Source organism: Pinus tabuliformis, chromosome 2_1, assembly GCF_031772625.1.
Source record: "Pinus tabuliformis cultivar Carrire ecotype Pingquan chromosome 2_1, CPIR1, whole genome shotgun sequence".
NCBI lineage: Eukaryota > Viridiplantae > Streptophyta > Pinopsida > Pinales > Pinaceae > Pinus > Pinus tabuliformis.
In genome coordinates, this window is record NC_142299.1 from 819,141,382 (window position 1) to 819,160,317 (window position 18,936).

The following is an 18,936-nucleotide window of genomic DNA, read 5'->3' on the forward strand; positions in this document are numbered from 1 at the left end:
TTTTGGTAGATGATTTCAAAGTCATAACCGAACATCTTTGTGACCCACTTTTGTTGCTCTTCAGAGGATAATCTTTGTTCTAAAAAGTATTTAAGGCTATCATGATCCGTTTTTACCTTGAAGTGTCTTCCCATTAGGTAGGGTCGCCATTTCTTAAGTGCATGGAGTATTGCCAACATTTCCTTCTCATAAATAGCTTTGCTTAAAAACTTTCCCTTGATTGGACGACTTTCAAAAGCAATGGGTCTTTCATATTGCATTAGAACAACACCAATTCCATTTCCTGAAGCATCACATTCCACAATAAAGGTTTTTGTGAAGTCCGCTGTAGCTAAGACTGGTGCTTGGCACATTGCCTCTTTAAGATGTTTAAAGGCCTTTGTTGCTTCCGGAGTCCATGAAAATGAATCTTTCTTCAATAATGTTGTTAGAGGTGCTGCTATTCTCCCATAATTCTTAACGAACTTGTGATAATACCCTGTCAACCCAAGAAATCCTCGCAGATGCTTTATGGATGTGGGGATTTTCCATTCCTTAATGGCTTTAATTTTGCTAGGGTCTACCTTAACTCCTTCATGAGATACAATATGACCCAAATATTCCACCTCCTAGACTCCAAAGAAACATTTGGATATTTTTGCATATAATTGTTTCTCCTCCAATAGTTGTAGCACCTTGTGAACATGTTCAACATGATCCTTCCAAGACTTGCTGTAGATTAGTATATCATCAAAAAATACCAACACAAATTTTCTAAGGAATGGTTTGAAAATTGAATTCATCAAACCTTGAAATGTTGAAGGTGCATTGGTAAGGCCAAAAGGCATGACCAAAAATTCATAATGACCTTCATGAGTTCTAAATGTCATTTTCGGAATGTATACAATCTTCATTCTGATTTGATGATATCCCGAATGAAGATCCAACTTGGTGATGTAAATTGATCCATGCAATTCATCCAGTAATTCATCAATGACAGGAATGGGGAACTTAACTTTAATAGTGAGCTTGTTGAGCTCCCTATAATCTGGACACATGGGCCATGATCCATCCTTCTTGTGCACCAATACTACTGGAGCTGAGAAAGAACTTTGACTCGGTTGAATTATACCAGCCTCTAGCATTTCTGCAACCATACGTTCAATTTCACGTTTTTGGACATATGGATATCTGTACGGCCTGATGTTTGGAGGAACACTTCCTAGAATCAGATGAATAGCATGATCATGATCACGCATAGGTGGGAGACCTTTGGGAGTCTCAAATACCTTGGAATGATTGTCCAGGACTTTTTGGAGGTCTGGAGAAATAGATGATTCCAATGTGGAAACATCTAGCGAACATAATTGTGCAATTACACCTCTTTGCTCCTTTTTTAGAAGCTTTGTCATGCCATTAGAGCTGATTATCTTTCCTGGTTTCCTTGCAATACCCCTTAATTCAACTTCCTTTCCTTCCACAGAAAATTTCATGAAAAGTTCTTGAAAATTAAAAGCTATTGTACCCAAGGATTGTAGCCATTGGAGTCCTAGTACAACATCAACACCTCCCATTGGAATGGAAATCATTGGGCTAGTCAATACATATTCTCCCATGGATAGCTTGATATTATGGCACTTTCAAGAACAATTTATTGTTCCTCCATTTTCAATCATCACTTGACACTCTAGTGCCGGATATAGTAAGCAATTCAATTCTTTTGCTACCCTACAATGAATAAAATTGTGGGTGCTTCCTGAATCAATCAACACTATTACCTTTTTCTTCTTGATTTGTCCTTCTATCTTGATGGTTTGAGGAGTGGTAATTCCCGCCAATGCATTACAAGATATGGTCGGATTTATTTTTTCTTCATCCAGGCTTTGTTCCTGGAATATATCCTCTTCTTTTGACCTTTCTTGCTCCTTTTCTTCTTCCTCTTCACAATCTATGTAGAATAATTTCTTCTCAGCACACTTATGACCTTTTATGTATTTGCTATCACAATTGTAACAAAGCCCTTTTGCTCTTTTTTCTTCCAATTGTTGTGGTGTCAACCTTGTAGGTTGTGGAAGACTATGGGCAACAACACTTCCGTCTTTATAGTTGTGAATGGTATGCTTCCTAGTTGCCATAATTTTGCTTTCCATTTTTCTTGCTAACCTGAATGCCTTCTCTAATGAATCAGGTTCCCAAAGGCGCACATCATGTTGGATATTATCCTTTAAAGACCCTATGAACACATCAATCCTATGTTCCTCTAGAATATCTTTTACCCTTATGTTCAATTTTTGGAACTCCTCAATGTGCTCCATTATTGAACCCTTTTGTTTGAGACTTATCAATTGGCTAAAAAAAGTGTTGCTTTTTGTATCCTCATAATGTGCTATCAATTCTTCCGTAAAAATTGCCCAAGTGATAAATTGTTTACGAGAGCAAAGCCATTGATACCATACAAACTGATTTGGTTCCAAATATAAAGTTGCCATATGTACCTTTTGTGTGTTTTGCACATTATTGAGATCGAAGAACTGCTCCATCTGTAATATCCATGTGGCGGGATCCTTGCCATCAAACTTCCTCATATCGATTTTTGGAACATGGTGGGTCTTCGATCCAACATTAGAGTCTATGGAATCATGATTAACATTTCTTTTGTTCACATCATGAGTTTCCTTTACAATCTTTTCACCATTAGTAAGTATTTCTTGTAGAAAATTTGTCAAATCTATCTTCAAATCTGCCATGTCTGTCTTCAAATCTGTCCTCAAATCTGTCTTCAGATCATCCATGTTAGCTTCCATGCCCTTTATCTTAGATTCCACGCCATTTATCTTAGATTCCACGCCATTTATCTTAGCATATGTTAGCTTTTGTGAGCGTGACATTTGTTGCACTTGTTCTTGTAATTTTGATATATCATGTAGCATTTCTTTCTCTTCTTCATGAGTCATGCTAGAGCTTTCAGGTTCCTTACTAGGTGTTTGCATTTTCTTTCCTCGGGGCATCAGTTAGCGATAATAATGCTTTACTATGCCCTTTGAATTCCTTCAAACCAAGCTTATGGAAAAATTAAAAAAAAAACTACACACGTTTTTTTTACTTTGTAGAAGCCTGATATTGAATTTGATGTATCTCTGTAATTTCGAATCATCCAGTTCTGAAACTATGACCTGTAGTAGCCTTCTATGTCCTCTTTCCAATGCCACTAGTCTGATCCAAATTGGATTCTCCAAGAAAGAGTTATGCACAATCTCCCGCAGTGACCTGATTATAGACTAGTTCAATAGAGAAAAATTGTATGAAGTGCCACGTGTCACTGTTCCAACCTTTGACTCTGCAAAATATATACAAGCAAACTACAGTCCGTTCTCTTTTTGTACCTTCTTACGAAATTTCAATCCGATGCTCAGAAAGAAAGTTATGATGATTTTCCCCAGGTCACCTGTTTTGAATGTAATTCAGGAGTCTGCAAAAATACCAACTTTCTCAGATCATATCTCCGAAAATATCGTGCAAAATGCTCTGAAATTCAGACCCAAGGTTCACCGCGATGTCTTCTCAAATGGGTTTTTTTGCGACTTCTGAAATGTCACAAAAAAAAATTTATAGCGAAAATGCCACGATGACCTATCTGGAGCAGCGAAACCCTAGAATCCAAAGCTCTGATACCAAATGTTATGAAACCAACTCAAGAAAAGATAGAAAAGAAAGATCAACGCCTTAGAATTCAGCCTCTTCGAGGGGGCAACCTCCTTTACATTACATAAATGAACAATTCTTGGATGATACAAATGACAAAACCTCCTTTCTATATATAGGAGTCTCAGGAGTCACAATATAATCCAGCCGACCTAACAATAATAATATAAAGCCACAAAAATAACAATAGAGGGATTCTAAGGGGCACACAAATAACAATATGGGGGTAATATGGGAACAACAATATAAATAAGGGATATAACTACAATAGTAATGGGGTAATCACTAGTATTATAGGGACTCAACAGGGAGGGTGGTGCAGTAAGACATGGGCTTTTATGGCTTCTTTAAGACCGCTGATAAAACTTTCCGTGTAGAACACATATGAGAGACCCCTAGTGCGGAAGGCTAAGACTTCAAAGGCTGTAATATATTCATCCACTGTGCCAATATGTCGGCGCTTAGTAAGACGACCCAAAAAAGAAGATTCCTGGTCAAAGCATTCTGTAAGAGCTTTTTTGAAGGAGTTACAAGTCCTAAAAGGTCCATTGCAACGTTGATGCCATTCCCACCATTTCCACCTTTCATTGTCCAAGTACATGCTCCCCACCATAAGCTCAGTCTCATTATCTAAGATGTTATTCAGATTGAAATACTGCTCCATTTGTGGTACGCATGCTGCCGGGTGAGAACCATCAAATTTATGCATATCCAACTTGGGAGGTCGCGGACGGGATTGTTGGTGGGGCCCCCCGAGGTGAGGGGAGTGGCTAGACTCACCCTCACTGTGTTCATTACCAATATACGCCTCCTCATGGGATTCCTCCTTGCCCGTCGGGATTATGCTCGGGATCATGCTATTTAGTTGGTCAAGCTGAATGTGGAGGGATTTCAAGGATTCTTCAAGTTTGTCCATCCTTTCATTGGCCATAGCTTGAGCTCTAGTTTCTACCATGCACCGACCTGATGTTCTTGAAAATTAGGACCGCCTAAAAAAAAAATTCACTAAGAATTGAATGGTACCACCGTGCTCAACTCGTCGTCCTGATTCTGATGGGCTAGATCACCAATAAGCGCCCCGGGAGATCTCATACTTTTTTTTTTTAATCTGAAAACTCCTAACAGAGTTTTACTCCTTCCTTATGAATATTGTAGTCGCCAAATCCTCAAAATGTCAATGCGGCCAAAAGTCCTGGGAAAATTATACCCCGGTATAGGAACCCCACACAACTACTCAGATCTGGTGGATCTGAGAGATCTGAATGGCGGATCGGATAGCTCTGGGCAGCAGAACAGACTGTTGCTGTGGATCTGATGGATCTAATAGATCAGAATGGCTGGTCTGCTAACACGGAACTGCGGGACTGATGTCTGCTGCTGTTGCACCTCTTTGCACGCTGATCTAGCAGAGATGATGTGTGATCCCCAGATAGAAAAGGGAAATATGGTCTCGAGGAGTGTCAGGTGCTACAGATCGCAATATACATAAGGGTCTGACAGTAGTACTCGGCCCAATGTTTCAGGGCTCTAACTAAGGAGGATCAACCATACCCTTAGTTGTACAACCCGACTACCTTATCGTACGGGAGAGTAATCTCTCCGAGTGTTGTTCTCGGTGTACTGTAGCAGCAAGATGGCCGACATTTTATCTATGGAGAGGTTGCAGAGGAGCTAAGGGGCTTTCGATATACCCAGAAGGTACTTGGAAGAAAACCCGTACGCGGTTCTGTCTAATGCGCTACTACTCGAAGGGGTACCCACAGGGGTTACAAGTGAGTCCAACAAGCGTGACCACCTCTTGTATTTCCTACGTGCATGCCTCCCAAATCCATAGGTTTATGCGCTCAACGATATATCCTGTGTTTTAAAGACGCCGGAACACGTCTCTAGCCAAAAAAAAAAAATTGCTAAGAAATGGAGATCCCACTGGCCCTAGAAAGTGCTCTGATACCACTTTCTATTCTCTTAACCTGCAAAAAGATGCCCAAATACATAATATGCGAAGAAAGATACCCGGAACATAGAATAGTGAGAGACAACAACAAATATTTTATTATTCAGAAAGCAATGTTCACTGGCCTCTTCGAGGGGGCAACCTCCCATAGAGCAGAGCTCGATACAAAAATAAGACACAATGATCCTCGCAGGGAGTCTCTATTCTTTATATATGACTCATACATGCAATACCAAGGATCAATACCATGGGTTTTATTAATACCCTCTATCTAATACTATGGCCCATTTGCAACTAATTGTGGTCCCGTCATTAATTGCGGGTTAACCACTTACAATTATTAATATGGGCTTTATTGACTCTTGACTATGACTTGATCCCATTACATAAATAAGGGGGTTAGGGTGGGACCCTAACATTGGCAACATAGATCACAAAGGGATAACTTTCACAACCATATGTAGAGTTAGATCAATGTGTGATATTTGCATTTTTCCAACTTTTTCCTTCTCTCGATACTCAAACATGCAAGAAAATCCTTATGTGAAATGTACAAAACATGAGGAAGCATACCTTGCATTTAAACCTATCTAGCGAACTCTATGAAGAATTGCCCTTAAAGGTAAATTAACTTCCTTAGCATTGCACTTAAAAATATTTCATGTGCTCTGTCATTCAAATACATTTAAATGTGTATACTTATTGATCTACTGTTTCTTCTGCATATCTTTCATATTAGTTATCTAATACTACTTTAATTCCATGTTTTATATTTTAGTTAATGAACTTCTAAATCTTTGCTAACACATTTTCTTTCGTCTTGACAAAAGAAACAGATCGATACAGACTATCTCTATGCTCCATGGATTTTTCCAAAAAATACATCAACAAGATACTTCGCTTCTAGATATACAAATAACATTCCTACACCCTCATAGAATACCTCTATATCACATGCGTCCAACTCTCTAACTACTTGCATGACTTAAAACTTGCATTTGTTTCCTCATCCATACGCATGAAAGAGATGGAATTAGACAAATTCAAGTACATTGGAAATTACGCAATCTTGACCATTTTCCATAAATATCTTCTACATGGTGTTGCAGATGCCACTCATCAATACGTACTTATGATTAACTTGCACCTCATGTGCTTCATCCACATACTTATAGCTTTTTATAAATAGTTTGCAGTTTCGATAGCTTTTGTAGTCCCAAATATTGTTTACTCTAATGTTGTGCCTCTCTAATATAGAAGGATGTAAATAGATTGAAATAAATTACATGATGTTACATATTTAATTAATGTATAATATTGATAGTTTTTATTTCACAAAATATGAATGTAGCTTTTTAAATATTATATTTAAACATCTTACAACAAAATTATCAAACTATACTCCCTTCAGATGTTGACCTATATATGCAATTTCGATATCTTTTGCACCCCAAACAATGTCTACTCTAATGTTGTATTTGTTCGATATACAAGAATGTAAATAGATTGAAATAAATGCCATGATGTTGCATATTCAAATAATGGATAATATTGATGGTTTTTATTTCACAAAGTATAAATGTAGCATCTTCAATATTATACTTAATCATATTACAACAAAATTATTCAAACTTTGATTAGTTTTTTAGATACTTCCTGCTAGAGAAAACTAACCATCGACACCATGTTTTTAATTTAAGTGATCTTTAGAAATTGCACCTCTTTTTTTATTCAAGAGTTATTTGTACTTTTCCTACAAACATGACATGGATTTTTCTTGACATAGATCTGTCAATTCTCTATTTACTTTACAAATGAGAAAAATAAACCAATAATGCAAATATTAAATATAAATGTATAATTACAAACAAAATAAACCAAATTACAACTCTTGTCAACTTAACTATCTTATCAACTTACCTTTGCACCTTTTTGAAACAATTGCTAATATTAAAAATATTTCAATTTAATTTAAAATTTATAATACAAAAAAAACTACATTAGAACATTTATATGACCTTTTCCAACTCTCATAAATTTTCTTCTTGTAAAATGCACTTTGACCTAAAATAAGAAATAGGACATTCTCATTTTTATAACAGAGCAATGTACAACCTTAATTAAAAAGGTACCTTACACTTACAACAACCTTAATTAAAAAGGGTTGTGATAACAAACAAAAACAAAATTTTGTAACAAAGCACTCTACAACCTTAATTAAAAAGGTAACTTACACTTATGACAACCTTAATTAAAAGAAGTTGTGATAACAAACAAAAACAATTTTAATGTGTACACTTTAAGCCAGGAAAAATTCCTAAAAAAAATTATTTATTTCATACATAAATTTCCAAAAAACTTCATAAAATTTATATCAATGAATCAAATAAAATTTAGTTAAATGTGAAAGTTATTAAACGTTTTACTATTATAACCATAACTACATTATTAAAGTGGTCGTATATAAACCTAGAAGCGTAATTTTTTACCACCTTTGTAATGCCAATATAGCCTATTCCCATACTTTCAATTAAAACATAAACAAAAAAATAAATTCAAAAATTTTTCCACAAAACAGAGCTCACGAGTCTCAAAATTACACTCGCAGTTCTCAAAACAGCAAATACTCTCGACACAACAAAATGCTTGTAGATGCAACAGTCAAATAGCAAATTGTATGTAACAATATATTATCACTATGCATCATGCAACCAAAAGGTGAATTCTTATTAGAACCCTAGGGTAGCCAAAGAGCGGCGGCAACCGACATTTGGCAATCCTATTTAATAAAAAGAAACACAACCCTCTTCAGAAATACGAACACCTATGGGCTTAAAAATTGTGGCTTTAAAGTAAAAGACTATACAGGTTTGAAGCATGTAATTTATATGGGTATAATTGTTCAACCAGGTCTAATCAAAAGTTCGAGGTCAAATGATAATTCGATGTCCACTGGTTTTCGAGTCTGGATATGATATGTGTTTTAATCTATATTTTTTAAATATGTAAAAATAATGTAACCATCGTATCATATCATTTGAATTTTATTTTAAATTATATAATATAATTTTATTTTATTTTTTTGTAAGTTTGATAAGTCTTTTTTATTTATTAAAGTAAAAGCCTGTTACAAATATGTAAAAGATTTTCAGTGATCTCAAACTTGCCCTATGAGAAACCAGTTTTATTGGCCACCGAAACCTATTATATGACATCCAAAATATGAAGGTTTAATATGCCTGTAAGTCTAACCAATACTTTCTACTAATATATCTACAAAAGTCTATAGTAGCCAACACAACTATTAAAAAGTAGCAAAATTACACCACAAGTAAACATTAAAACATCAACTAATCAGAAGACTCCATTCGAGTTGGGTCTCGTGCACTCGAACACGATAGCTCTATCTAAGGGAGGCACTGAGTGTGCTCCTCAACGCAGCCTAGGTGTTTGTTCTGATGTTGAATCTGAACCTCGATCAGTGGTAGTTCTCTTTGACTTTATTGCAGTCTTAGCTCTGGCTCCCTAGCATGCCCCTGAGGGGTCATTATGGCTCTGGCCACCAGACTCTTCATAATCTAGTAAAGGTGCACCGCGTGTTTGTACTGTGTGAGACGACCATGGGTGTTTCCCAGATCGGGGAAAAGATCCTTCCATTCCTCCACCCTGACTTCAACGACTGCTCAGCAGTTAAGATAATTTTCCCAGGGTTTATCAAATTTTTTACATCTGCAGGCATGCCCGAACCGTAGGCTTGCGTCACCTCCCAAAGTCTCTGTGTGTCGGTGCGCTGACCACTCCTTCTCAGCGTTCTAATTGACAGCAATGCGTTCTCCCTCGTCTTCCTATACCTCCTAACGTTTCCATGGCTTCCCGCTCCCATCATTTTTGTACCCCAAACGATCCTATACCAAACATTGTCACGTTGAGGACAGTTGGGTCGGTCCATAAGCCCCACCACCTTCCCGAACCAAGAAATATTCACGAAATCATAGAAGACAATAATATTACATCATTAGAGAGAATCACAAGATAGTTAGGTTCTAAGTCATGCCACCAAACATAGTCCAATTCATCTCATGTGGGTTGCTTCATCGTATAACAACTCAATGAAACACCTAGTAAAGAAAAAGGCCATAGAAACATCATCTACACATGTAACAACAACCTTGAGCATTATCACCATGATGGGGTTCTTAGTCATACTAAGGCCTCAACCAAACCATGCCATAAGACACAAATAACCATAATAGACCCTTGCCCAACCAAATTTGTAGTGAAACCCACCACTTGAAAAACCTATTACCGTTTTCAAGCCGCATGGAACATGACCTACCCCGACACCCTCAAACAAACAGAAACACGCCCATGTGGGAGAGAAACTGTTAAATAGAACTGAGACATGGATAGAAACATCATACTTTATAGATATAACCTCACACCGTGACACCCCATACAGATGACTACCATACCAAACCAGACCAAGCCATCCCATAACCTTGACATTTTCATGACTACGACACACATTCTTTAGGCCGAGAGGGGATGTAAGATAAACAACATACCCAATATCGCTTTCCATTCTTTCTGGTTGTAGTGATAGTTCTGGCAGCAACACCTCCACCACGAACTCACTAGTGGAGAACACCAATACTGTAGAACAATCCAATTGAATCTTCCTGAGGGAGAAATTCCTAGCGATTGATGGGCCTTTAACGACCCTCAGCAATAGTGTCACCAAAGAGAGAATTAGTAATGGGCCTTTAACGACCCTCACCAAAAGTTTCATTGAAAATGGATTTGGTGACAAACCTTAGAGGACCATCACTATATACACTTAAAACAATATTTTTTTAAAGACCGTCACCATATGTGACATTGGTGATGGACCTTAAAGGTCTGTCATAGGAATGAAGCATCATCAAAAACTCATTGGAATGATGAATGATGAAAAACATTTTTTTACCATCACCAAAAGTAACCAAAAAGAGCATTGGTGAGGGTCAATAAAAGATCATCACTAGAAGTGTCACCAAAAAGAGATTTGGTGATGGGCCTTTAACGACCCTCACCAAAAGTGTCACCAAAGAGAGAACTAGTGATGGGCCTTTAACGACCCTCACCAAAAGTGTCATTGAAAATGGCTTTGGTGACAAACCTTAAAGGACCATCATTATATACACTTACAACAACGCTTTCTTAAAGACCGTCACCATATACGACATTGGTGATGGACTTTAAAGGTCCGTCAAAGTCATGGCCATCACCAATGACCTTTTTTCTTGTAATGTATGTTTTCAATAGGAAAATAGGTTATGTATACACTTTGTACTATTGAAATCTTTTATTGTTTGTAATTTTTTAGCTAACATCTGCATAGCATGAGATGAAACATAAAATGGTCAATGGAGGCATAGTTAACCACTAGGCTTGTATCGAATTTTCATGGAGCATTCAATTAAGTGTTGCTCCTGGATTTTGTCATGAGTTGGATCAAATGTGCCAAATCTCTGGCATGGTAGGAACATGTGGGCGTTGTTGAAATTTCATATTCCTTTTAGAGGTTGTAACATGATTTGTAGTTTATCCTATGTTGTACATAAAACCTAGAAAAAATGCTTCTAATATCTATTATTGGTTTATGCCTTCCATTTTTTGCAGGTATTCAATCTTGAACCTATTATTCTAATCTACATGGCACGACCTGACCAAGTTGAAAGATATAAAAATTGTATACAAATATGCATTGAACAAACTAAGAGGGAAGGAATTAGAGCTCCTCATAGTAATTCTATCTGACAAAAATGGATATTTGTATGGTCAGTAATTTATTCTTTCTTGAGGATTCAATAACTTTGATCATGTAGAAGTGGATTTTACATGGAATTCGATCATGTAAAATTTATGGAATATATGAGTATGTTATTCCAATAATATGTTTATATATATATGGGAGCAGCTTAATTGGTAATTTTTTGAATTTACCAATTCTAATATGTATGATCCTTACGGTAATCTTTTAAGAAGTACTTTCAATTGAAAAATATATTTCAGGTGCATATGTTTATTCTATAAGAATTATTGGATGTTAGGATAACTTACTATATAGGTTACTCCTAGTCAAATGTGTGAGCAAGGTGTCTTTATGAGGCATTGGATATTTACACTTGATTGTGATTGCATTCAATGGTATATAATTTATTACCATTCTTTTCTTCCTTCTCTCTTGTTCGCTAGGCTTATTTACCATGAAGGTTGAACAAAAAAAAAAAGAATTCTAGGCTATCCCATTATTTCATTGCATTCAAGAAAGTGGAATTTCAAATTCAAAATTTATTCTTGGATTGAATCCATGTTGGCTCGTTCTATAGGGTTGATTGGAAATTCTTTTCCAAAATATTTTTCTTAGTGTTTTGGAATCAAATTGTTTGGATGCCTACCAAAACACTTATGGCTTTAAGCTACAACACTTATCAAAATATTTTTTATGAAAAGAGCTTGATGTCGATGTTTTGGATATTTACACTTGATGTGATTGCATTCAATGGTATATAATTTATTTCTATTCTTTTCTTCCTTCTATGTTATTTGCTAGTTTTATTTATCATGAAGGATGAACCAGAAAAAGAAGTTTAGGTTATCTCGTTATTTCATTGCATTCAAGAAAGTGGAATTTGAACTTCAAAAGTTATTCTCAGATTTAATCTGTTAGCACTCCACAGTGTCCCAAGGCTAACAAAGGAATCCAAGGAGGTAACCTAAAACCAATCTTTAGACGTGGAAGCTAGCCCTACCAAATTAGAGAGGGCTCTGTCAAGAATCTCACAGCCAATGAAATGATGGGAGAGGGAATTCAAATGTTAGGCTATATATTAAGCTCAATGGTGTTTGATTTAAGACTTTACTGGATGAAGCTCATAGATCTAGGAACTAGGTTGAGGTTTCTAATGATCAATTGCAGAGATGTAATGGGGAAAGGTAGGCATGATTAGTGATAGAAATAGGTTATTGGGGTGGTGCCGGGATGAAAAGATAGGATATCAGAATGAGCATGTAACCATGAATTCATTCGTCAAGAAGAGAGAGCACTAGTATGAAAATCTCAATAAAACAGAGCATATAACCTATGAATTATGTTTAAAAATCATGAGATGATCACAAGAAAAGCATAGAGATGGTAGGAAAACAAATATCAGAGAAAACGTTGTCACATAAACATACCACAAGAATCCCAAGATAATAACTGCAATTGCCTATCATATTACCACAAAATGTACACTAGATCCAATATATGATTCACAAACATCCAACTTACAATACTTCGAAATCTGAAATATTTATACAATTATTTACAAAATTAGAAATATTGAAACAAAATTCAAGATTTATTACAAAAGTTATAAAAATAGATCAAACTACTAATAATATCAATCGGCTAAGTTTTGGCACTGTTTTGGGCATTTTGGTGTAACTGAGGCCTCAAATAGACATTTCTGTTAATCATGCTAGTTGATTAATTGCACTGTTTTTCTACTTTTTACTTCATTCGGTCTTGAAAACTATTGTAATGAATGTGCAATGTTGTCTCCTTTTGCTTCTTAAAACGTGTTGAAAGTGTCCTCATTGTCCATTTGTTTGTTGTTGTTATTTCAATTTTAACAATTTCCCATTTTTATGTTAATTTAATTCCAATTATAGACTTTTGAGAAATTTCGAGAGGTAATAATATTTCTGCATCAAAGGGGGGGTGATTCTTTTGAATTTCAAATGGACGCATGTGGAGGGGCCACGTGGTAGTAGGGGAGCGGAGGTGGAAAGAAATTCTAGGACCATTGGCAGGAGAGGGTGTGAGGATGAGTATTTTTTGGAGAAGGGTAGGACTGGCATACGGTTTTGAGAAGGGGGGTGTGAAATCATGTAGGAGAGACACGTAATAGTGGGCCTAGGTGGGAAAAGCCACTTTTTGGACCCCCCCATTGACGCTAAAGGGAATCATGGTGGGGGACCGAAAAGGCCTGGGAGTCGTCCGATGGAAAGTAGATTGCAATCAGGAACAGGGAGATTATGGAGGCTTAACCATGGGTGGACACGACATCCCATCACAATGCATTGCATAAAAATATTACATTCATGGGCCTTTCTTGCATTAGCGGGAAGTGTTAACCGTAGACCCAGACCGAAAGCTATAACAAAATTGCAACATAAAAATATCGCGTTCGGTGGGGTCTTACAACATTGCAATCGCAACGAGGAGAAGGACCTTGCATGGGAGGGACTTAAGATTGATGTGGTCCTCAATCACAGTATCTAAATTGGTGGGGGAGACTTATTGCAATTGGTGAGGGGAGAGAAGAGCTTATCACAATCGGCCAACAGAGATGATATTGCAATCAATGGAGGGGGAAGGCTTCTGTGAAATCGGTGGGCTAGAGATTTTGTGATATGGCGACACGTGGCCTGCGGGTCCCAGCCCTTTAAAAGGGACTTCGGCAATGGTTTTTAAGTGTTAAATGGAATGTGGCTAGAGTTAGTATCAAATGGATTTTCGGCTAGAATCGAAATATTAAATGGATTTCAGCTAGAGTTTGGGAATTAATATGAACAAAGGGAAAATGGATTACGGATGGAAAAGGGAAAAAAAAACAATCATCAATATGAAAGAGAACAATTGATCACAGATATTATTTAACACTAACATTAGCTCCAACTGGGGATGACAACTCCTTTAGGAGGTGTCAAGAACCACAAATCTTTGAATTTTCAGATCAGTTCCTAGTCCATTGGGCTACTCCAAACCATTACCCTACAACCTAATGACTTGCAACCAACTTATTTTGTAATCAAACCCAAATTGTACACTACTGCCAACCAAACTGAAATTAGTGTAGGTTGAAATAATGTTGAAAAACTTAATGCTAAAAACCAAATTTATGTTACTGGAAAAATTTCTCAAATGGCTGAGCTTATTCAAACTCCTACTTACTCTAATTTATCCATAACCTGCTCACTTAAATGGTACGAAATTTCCAATGAAGCCAAAAAAAGAGGTGTCCATTCACTGAAATTATGCCCACATGTTATGTAAGCAGACAGAATGATGTACATGTAGGCAACTAACAATGAAAATTGAAACCAAGACTTATGATGACAAACAAAACAACATTCGCTCTTTCCCATGCTTGCAAAAGACTGCCCAAGGGGTCTTAAAAATCATGAAACATTACCTCCTTTGATGACTACAACAAATTAGCAAAGGGATATTCAAATGGAGGATCTAACATGTTACACTTCCTTTCTAGGAAATCTTCATACCAGGGCTTCAAATTTTCATTTGCATCCTTGCTTTCACAGAGCTTCAACTCAAAGCTATCGTGATAAGGCAGCAATACTTCCTGTGACCTTTGTGATGAACGTGATGAGACTGTTGATGGACAAGAAAACAAAGCTATTTTTTGAAATAAATCTCCCTTACCCCTATTTTCAGGCTCACAAACAACCAAAGAAGGACCACTCTATCTGAAAAAACTCATCCAAATAATTGCCTATTGGATCAGTGAAAATATGAGGAGGTTGTTGTAACCTCTTTTGGATCAGTTCTAATGAAACTGCATGATGTTGTATAAGATATTCATGTTTCACATTTTCAACTACATTTTCAAACTAAATTTTACTTGGTAACTGTGATTGCTGACTGAAAAATGATTTATATTACAAACAACATTCTCAACACTTTTAGGAGAAGATTGCCAACTATTGTCAACTTTCTTATTTTCTTCCTTGGCAACCTTATAGTTTTCTCTTATTTTTGCGAATGAGGAGAAACACAAGGGTAAGGAGTCTTGACCAATAAGCTCAACATCTTCTTCGTGCTCAATATCAAAACTAAAAGACTACTGATTACTAATCTTGGGAAAGTTTTCTTTCAGAAATTGAAATGAAGTGAAACATAAGGGCAAAGACCTTTAACTTACTTTGAAAAATTCTGCATTTTATTCATTATTGTCCTGATTGATATGCACAATTTGAGTGTTATTTTTGAGTTTTTGTAACTGAACTTCCTCCTCCCAAAAACATGCCATTGATTGCATTGAAAAGTCAACCTCGATTTTGACAACATAGTCATCATCATACTAATCATGCTCGGGTAACTCATAAATATAGGGAATTTCATCAAGCATTCATGTTAGATCAAAAAATTTCTTCTTCGCAGATTGATCTACAAATCTATTTTCATGACTTTCCATAAATGAATACAAAAAACAATCATTTTTTGATCTATAGTAACTGGGTTTAGCAGTAAAATGGTTAGAATCAACAACCTCTTTTTCTTCTGCAATAAGTGGGACATTTTTTTTTTGAACAAAATTTCATATCTCTTGGTGATCCTTCGCATCATTTCTTCCATTATTCTTACCAAAATGTTGAGATTTACTTCTGAAGATGTCAAGTGCTCCTTCTCTATATTCTCCCTCTGTGCTTCCTTCAACTTTGACCTTTTGACCAACAGATTAGCTTCAACAACTATTGCACTGTACTGCATTCCTTCAAGTGTAGTAGGGTCCCTTTCTCTCAATTGGAATGCCATTTCCGGATCAAAGGTATCCGGGTAGTCTAAGAGAGCTAAATCAGGAGGCAGTTTGATATCAACAGGGATTGAATGCTATACTTCATTGAACCTAGTTGAAAAGTGTTGCACTATTTCTCCTAGTTGTCTTTTCAAACAATTATATTCTTCTAAAATCATAAAAGGATTCCTCTTGATCACCCATTTCTTTAGTAAACCTTTCAAAAACTGATGGAAACTGAAAATGCTTACAGCTAGAAATTTTTTGAACCATTTATTGGCTTCACCTTGCAAATATAGAGCAAAAAACTTGATACTGACATCATCTTCTTCAACCTCAAAAAGGTCAAGAAACTTTTCAAAATTCTGAATGTGTTTTCAATAGTAATGTTACCATATTCTCCATCAAACTTGGGAAGATATTTGTAATAATCTTGATGGAAATCCTGGAGTATAGGAGGTAATATGGTTGGCTTGTATCTATTTGTAGTTTTACAAGGTATAGGAGTATGTACAAAAGCTATAGGATTATTCACGATCTCCTGAGGCTCATCGAGTTGAATATGATCAACATAAGTTTTAGAAGAAGGGGCTTGACCAAGATTAAAAGTGTAGGGGAAATTTGTATTCACAATCTTCAAAGGAAAGGAATCAAATGCACGTCTGGGATCTTTTCTCAAATATATTATGCTATGGAAAACCTTCTTGATGTTCTCAGAAAAAGAGAAGAAATAATTTATGACAAAGAACATGATGTCTTGGATGAAATTCCATGTTGAATATCTAATCTTTCCATATTGTCTTTTCATGTTTTTGTTGGTAAGGTTCATCCTCCAATGGAGTCTTCAAATTAGGTTGAACATTGATTGGAGTCGCTAGGTGAATGATTCAGCCTTCATATGTGTCTGACTACTACCCACCATCAGCAAATCAGATCTTTACTTTGATAATATTTCCTTGGGAATATGAAATTGTTCGCTCTCCCTAGTATGGTAGACAGAATGTTAGCTCTCCTTAGCATCCCAAGGCTGAAAAAGGAAGCCAAGGAGGTAACCTAAAACCAATCTTTAGACTTGGCAGTTAGCCCTACCAAATCCGATAGGGCTCTCTCAAGAATATCATAGCCAATGAAATGATTGGAGAGGGATTTCAGATGTTAGGCGACATATTAAGCTCAATGGTGTTTGATTTAAGAGTTTACTAGATGAAGCTCATAGATCTAGGGACTAGGCTAAGGTTTCTAATGATCAATTACAGAGATATAATGGGGAAAGGTAAGCATGATGAGTGATATAAATAGGTTGTCGAGGTGGTGCAAGGATGAAAAGATAGAATATCATAATGAGCATGTAACCATGAATTCATTCATCAAGAAGAAATAACACTAGCATGAAAATCTCAACAAAACAGAGCATATAACCTATGAATTTTGTTTAAAACTCATAAGATGATCACAAGAAAAACATAGAGATGATATGAAAAGAAATATTAGAGAAAACATTTTCATAGAAACATACAACAAGAATCCCAAGATAATAATTGCAACTCCATGTTATATTACTGGAAAATGTACACTATCTCCAAGCTATGACTCACAAACATCCAACCTACAATAGTTTGAAATCTGAAATATTTATACAATTATTTACAAACATAAATATCTTGAAATAGAACTCAAGATTTATTACAAAAGTTATAAAAATAGATCAAACGGCTAATAATATCAGTCGGTTGAGTTCTGGTGTTGTTTTGGGCATTCTGGTGTAACTGAGGCTTCGAATATACATTTATGTTAATCCTACTCGAATTCCACTGTTGTTCCACTTTTTACTGCACTCGGTAATGAATGTGCAATGTTGTCTCCTTTTGCTGCTTAAAACATGTTAAAAGTGTCCTCGTTGTCCATTTGTTTGTTGTTGTTATTTCAGTTTTAACAATTTCCCCTTTTTTGTTAACTTAATTCCATTTATAGACTTTTGAGAAATTTTGGGAGATAATAATATGTTTGCAGCAAAGGGGGGTTGATTCTTTCAAATTATGGATGGACGCACGTGGAGGGGCCACGTGGGAGTAGGGGAGTGGAGGTGGAAATAAAGCACGGGATCGTTGGCGGAAGAGAGTGTGAGGATGAGTAGTTTCCAGAGGGGGGTAAGAGTGCTATATGGTTTTGAGAAGGGGTGTGTGAAATCATGTAGGAGAGACACGTAGCAACGGGCCCCGGTGGGAAAAACCACTTTTTGGACCCCCGCCTTGCCGCTAAAGGGAAACATGATGGGGGGGGAGGCTTGGAATCGTTCGATGGAAAGCATATTACGATTGAGAGTGGGGAGATTTGGGAGGTTTAACCATGGGTGGACCCGAAAGCCCATCACAATACATTGCATAAAATATCGCATCTTCCGGGATTTTCTCGCATCGGCGAGAAGTGTTTACCATAGACCCAAACCTAAAGCTATAACAAAATTGCAACATAAAAATATCACGTCCAAAGGGGTCCTATGACATCACAATCACAATTGGGAGAAAGACCTTATGGGGGAGGGACTTAAGATTGATGCGTTCCACGATTGCGATATTGCAATTAGAGGGGGAGACTTATTGCAATCGGCGAGGGAAGAGAAGGGCTTATCGCAGTCGATGGGCGGAGACGATATTACAATCGGTGGAGGGGGAAGGCTTTTGTGATATCGGCGGATAGGAGAGTTTGCAATATGGTGACACATGGCCTGCAGGTTCT